Genomic DNA, 5,247 nt, shown 5'->3' with positions numbered 1-5,247 from the left:
CTTTCTCACCTTTTCTTCCCGCTCCCTCTGCCTCCATACCCTTCAGGAAAATTATAAGATTTTCCTCTTATAGGTTGAATTATCTCCACCCAAAAGTAATATATTGAAGCCCTAACTTATAGTGCCTCCAAATGTGATAGGGCCTTTAAAGAAAGGTGATTAGTTAAAATGAGGCTATTAGGTTGGGCCCTCATCCAATCTGACAGTTGTCCTTATAAGAGGAGATCAGGACACAGACAAGCACAGAGGAAAGACCATGTGAGAACACAAGGAGAGAGGTCTCAGAAGAAAACAGATTTGCCCACACATTGGTTGATTATAGGGTTTTTTTCAAATTACAATTGTGACCTATCAGTGGGTTATGAAATTGATTTCATGAGTTTGACCAGCATTTTTAATGAAATAGAATAGAAAATGGAGTATATCACATGGAGTAAAGATAAGTGTTTTTACTCTGGCTGGGTGGCTCAGTTGGTTTGAGTATTGCCCCATGCACCAAAAGGTTTTGGGTTTCATTGCAGGTCAGGGCATACACAGGAGGCAACCAATCTATGTTTCTCTCTTACATCAGTGTTTTTCTCTCTGCCTTCCTCTCTAGAATCAATAAAAACATATACTCACGTGAGAATTAAAAAAAATTATGTGTTCTTATGAAACCTGTGTTTCCCTTGTGTGTCTGTGTGTATGTATTGGATCACAATAAAAATGATCTCTTACTAATGCTCATGGCCCAGCCTCCGCCCAAGTAGAAAGTACTGCATTGGCCTGTGTGACCCTAAAAAGTGATGTTACATCTTGCTCATTCCTGTATGTCCAAGGCCTAACCTTGGACCTGGCACGCAGTAGGCCTTTGGGAAATACTGATGGAACAAATATAATGATCCTTGCATGTATTAGTTCCTGTGATTCCACTGCTGTAACCCTAGTCTCAGCACCAACATCTTCCCCTGGATGACTACAGCCTCCTAACAGCACCCCACTGTGGCTCAGAGCCAGAGGCTGAAAGGGCTCCTGGCTCTCGAGGGAAAGGTGGCTGTGCAAGTCACTCCCGTGCACTGAAACTGGCTCCCTTGGTCCTGCTGGAAGGACACATATTGCTTGTGGGTGCCGGCCAGGCAGTTCTGAAAAAAACAGTCTGGGTTCTCAATTCAAGATGGCAAAGGATGGGCTTCTTCAGTATTTGTGGGAGACAAATACAGAATAAAACACAAACTGGTCACGCAACGGAAACTGAAGAGCATACAGGGAAGGTCTGCTAACCAGGACGGCAGGTGGACATCACCTAACGGCCACCAGCAGAGGGCTGTGTAGGTGAGGCTGCCCTCTGAAGCATGCCACCCTGCCCCGCATGCTCAGAAAACGAGGCTCCTGGAAGGCCTGTCCACAGCCTTGAGCACGAGTGTAGACATGGCTGCTGGAATCCAGAGGCAGAAAAATGGTCGTCCGGTGGCCACCCTGCCAGGAGTATACGGGGGTCACCCCCTTCCCTGAGGCCCAGGCTTCCTTCTGTGACCGTGGCACCCAGTGACCTTCCTGGATATTGGTTACTGGACTGTGGGCCTGGCAAGTTCTGATCCCCAGATAGCATGTGACCTGGGAGTTGGAGGCCCTGCATTTCAGTTCCCTCTCTGGCTGTGGCTCAGGTTTTTTCATGGCTGCCTGGATCTCAGGCTCCCAATGGTTCAAAGCAGGGGTGGAAACAGGTCACCTGTCCACCGCTTCCTGCTGGAATATTCTAGGGTTCTAAGCTTGCTTTTTGCTCCTATGCTATTCCCACAATCATTGTTTCTTGTGGCTTCCTGATTCCAAACCTGTGTTGCTTATGCCTGATGTGGGGAGGATGGGGTCCAGATTACAGCTGCCTGCCTATAGGGGCTAGTACTGCCACACAGAAGGTGGCACACCCACAGGAAAGACCTCAAATACCCTTTCTCTAGCCCCACCCTTGTGCTTGTACATTTTCTCTGCCAGGTCAGAAACAGGGAAGATGGGAAAAGAGACCTCATCTTTCCCCCACCCACCTCCAATCTCTGACTCTCACTTTCCAGTGGGAATCCGTTTGCCTGTTACCAAGTCGGGGACTCCTATGCAGTCTGTGCAGCCTACTCTTCCGGCTTCCCCACCTTTCTAATGAGTGGCGAATTGGCTTGGAAAAGACTGCCTTTAGTGAAAGAGACCTCTCCAGAGTTCTTAAACAGCTGTGCAAGACTATAAAGGGAATTAAAAATCCTAGATCAGAGAGAGGTTAGCAAGATTTTTTTCTGTAACAGCCAGAGAGTAAATGGCTTACGATCTCTGTTGGAATTCCAAGTCTCTCCTTATAGTGTGAAAGCAGTGCTCCGACTCTGCTCAGACTCTCTGAGGGAGGCCCACAAGGCCAGGCTGGCCTCACAGGGCTCTGTCCAAGCTCGGCTCTCTGAGCGAGGTCCAGGCGGCCAGAGCCCGGCCTAGCCTCAGAGTCTCTATTTTTCTCTCTCTGTTCTTCTCTCCTTTCCTCTGTCTAAAAATCAATAAATAAACAGCCCTAGCCGGTTTGGCTCAGTGGATAGAGCGTTGGCCTGGGGACTAAAGGGTCCCAGGTTCGATTCTGGTCAAGGGCATGTACCTTGGTTGCAGGCACATCCCCAGTAGGGAGTGTGCAGGAGGCAGCTGATCAATGTTTCTGACTCTCTATCCCTCTCCCTTCCTCTCTGTAAAAAGTCAATAAAATATATTTTTAAAAAACAAATAAACAATTTTAGTTTTAAAAAAAGAAATAAACTTGTATCTTGTTCCTCTCTTTGTCTCCCCCTCCCTTTTTTTTTTGAAGCAATAGGGTTAAGATCTAGATTGAAGGGAGAGAAGGGAGGGGCTGAACAAAGGGATTTCAGAACAATACTACATTTAAAAATATATATATTTTCATTGATTTCAGAGAGAAAGGGAGAGGGAGATAGAAACACTAATGATGAGAGAGAATCATCAATTGGCTGCACCCTGCACGCCCCCCACTGGGGATCAAGCCTGCAACCCGGGCATGTGCCCTTGACCGGAATGGAACCTGGGACCTTTCAGTCCACAGGCCGATGCTTTATCCACTGAGCCAAACTAGCCAGGGCTACTGCATTTTTAAAAATTGTTGGTATTACAGATGTTCCCCAGCCTTCCCCTTTTGAATACTGTAAGTTTTTATCCCACTACGGGTAGATATTAAATTATTTCCATTTTATAAATAAGGATACTGAGGATAAAGGTATTAAGAAACTGGAGTTCTTGTCATAGAACAAGGGCGTTAGAGCCAGAAACCAAGGCTGAACTTGGGCATCTGTGTCTGCTGGTGGTAACCAGCTGTCCCTTCTTCTCCCCTATCTGGACAGTGCTGGGATCAGTCCCATCTCAGGCTTCTGGAGGCCCCTTCAGGTCTGGCTGTGCCCACCATGCAGCTCTGATCCTCACTGATTCCAGCACTCTACGGCAGGAGATATCACCCTCTTCCTGGTGCTGGGTGGTAGCACTGGGCTCTGGACAAACCTCAGCTCTGTACTTACCTTGCTGTGTGATCCGGGACAAGCATCTCTCCCCTGCCAAAAAGGAGGGGGGAAAAAAAAAGAGTCTCACTTTTCTCAGTTGTAAACTGAGGTACCTAATAGTAACCCAGCACATGTTCACCGGGCCTGCTCTGGCAGACAATGTGCTAGAAGCTGGGAGTGCAAAGGGGAGTGAGGCTGTCCCGGTGTCCCTATGTCCTAATGGAGCTGTGCCTACCCGGCATGGGAGAGGGCATACTGTAGGCATTCAGGGAGGGAAGTTGTCTTGTGGGGCAGGATTTACATGACCTGCTGCTGGCAGCCCAGCAGTCCCGCTTGCTCAGTGGTGTTTCCTTCTGATCAATGAGTGCCTTTGTCCCTAAAGGACTTGCTGTCTGTGGCTTTCTTGTCTCATCTGACACAGGGCCCCAGAACAGATGGCAAAGCAGTTGGTATCCTCGGCTATTTTTGGTGGGGGAGTTAGTGGGATGTGAACATGGTGGGGCCCAGGTGGTCTCAGACACTGGGAGCTTCACAAGCAACAAGTTGGGGTGGGGGAAGGATGCTCCCTCCAGGATTTTGTGGGCAAATTCACGTACCTTTCACGATAGGGTCAAAGGCCATTTCCTCTGTGCAACCTTGTTTGATTTCCTTTGTGCAACCTTGTTTGATTTCCTCAGTGGAGCACACGCTCCCTCCAAAGATGCAGGTTAAGAATCCATCCTCTAAGCATCCCCCATTTCTTGATTATGGCTCCAAACATACGGAGAGATAATGACCTAAAGGGATCTCATCTGATGCGTCTCTGGGCCTCTCCTGCCCTGAGCCCAGCTGCCTCTCCCAGTTATCACAGGTAAGGAAGTTAGGAGTCCAGACTTTGGAATCACACAGCTGAAATCCACTCCTGGCTCCTTTCTAGCAGAATAACCGTGACCAAGTTTGTAAATCTGTTTTCTCATCCGTAAAACAGGTGATTATCGTGCCTGCCTCTCAGCAACTAAAGGCTTGTTTTGCTCAGAGTACAGTGGGTAGCTACCTGTGCAGGCCCATAGATGAGATATCTTTCACGCCAAGGCCCGCAAGGGGTTGTGGGCCCTCCATCCCTTTTGTGGCATTTCGCCTGGTGTGTGCGTGCCGGCCGGCGGGAGGGAGGGAGGTGTTCCTGGGCACCAGGGGGGCCAGAGGGGCCAGAAGTCACCCAGGGAGAAGAGAGGGGCCGGGCTAGGCTGGAAGAAAAGGTCTGCGACACAGCGGCTTTCCGCGGCCTCCCTGCAGACGCACAGCCCTCTCCCCCCCACCTGTCCGCCTCCTCTAGTATTTTCCTTCTCCCTCTCCTTCCCGCCCCAGCTTTCTCCTCTAATTCTGCGGCTTCCCCAAGTAGAAGGTGGGTGTGGGGGGCAAGGGCAAGAGAGCCCCTGGACTAATGTGGGGAGAGGGGCCTCCTGCCCAGACTGCGGTGGAGGAGGGGGCGCCCAGGTCTTTGGGGGGCCCGGGAAATCCCCAGAAATAAGGGCGGGATCTGGGCAGCCCGAACTAGGCTGCCAGGGAGTCGCCGAACCCGCAACGGTAGCCCACGGAGTTCCTGAGACAGCGGCGACTGGGACTTCCAGTGCAGGGGGCGGGGTCAGAGGGGGCGTGGTCTTTCCAGGAAGGGGCGGTGCTCAGGTTATTAGGGCTAAACTTCGCCGCAAGGGGCGGAGTCTAGAGTGGGCGTGGCTTTCCTGGAGGCGGGTCAGGGGCG

This window comes from Myotis davidii, unplaced genomic scaffold (genome assembly GCF_000327345.1).
Source record: "Myotis davidii unplaced genomic scaffold, ASM32734v1 scaffold425, whole genome shotgun sequence".
In the NCBI taxonomy this organism is placed as follows: domain Eukaryota; kingdom Metazoa; phylum Chordata; class Mammalia; order Chiroptera; family Vespertilionidae; genus Myotis; species Myotis davidii.
Note: the sequence above shows the minus strand (reverse complement) of the source record.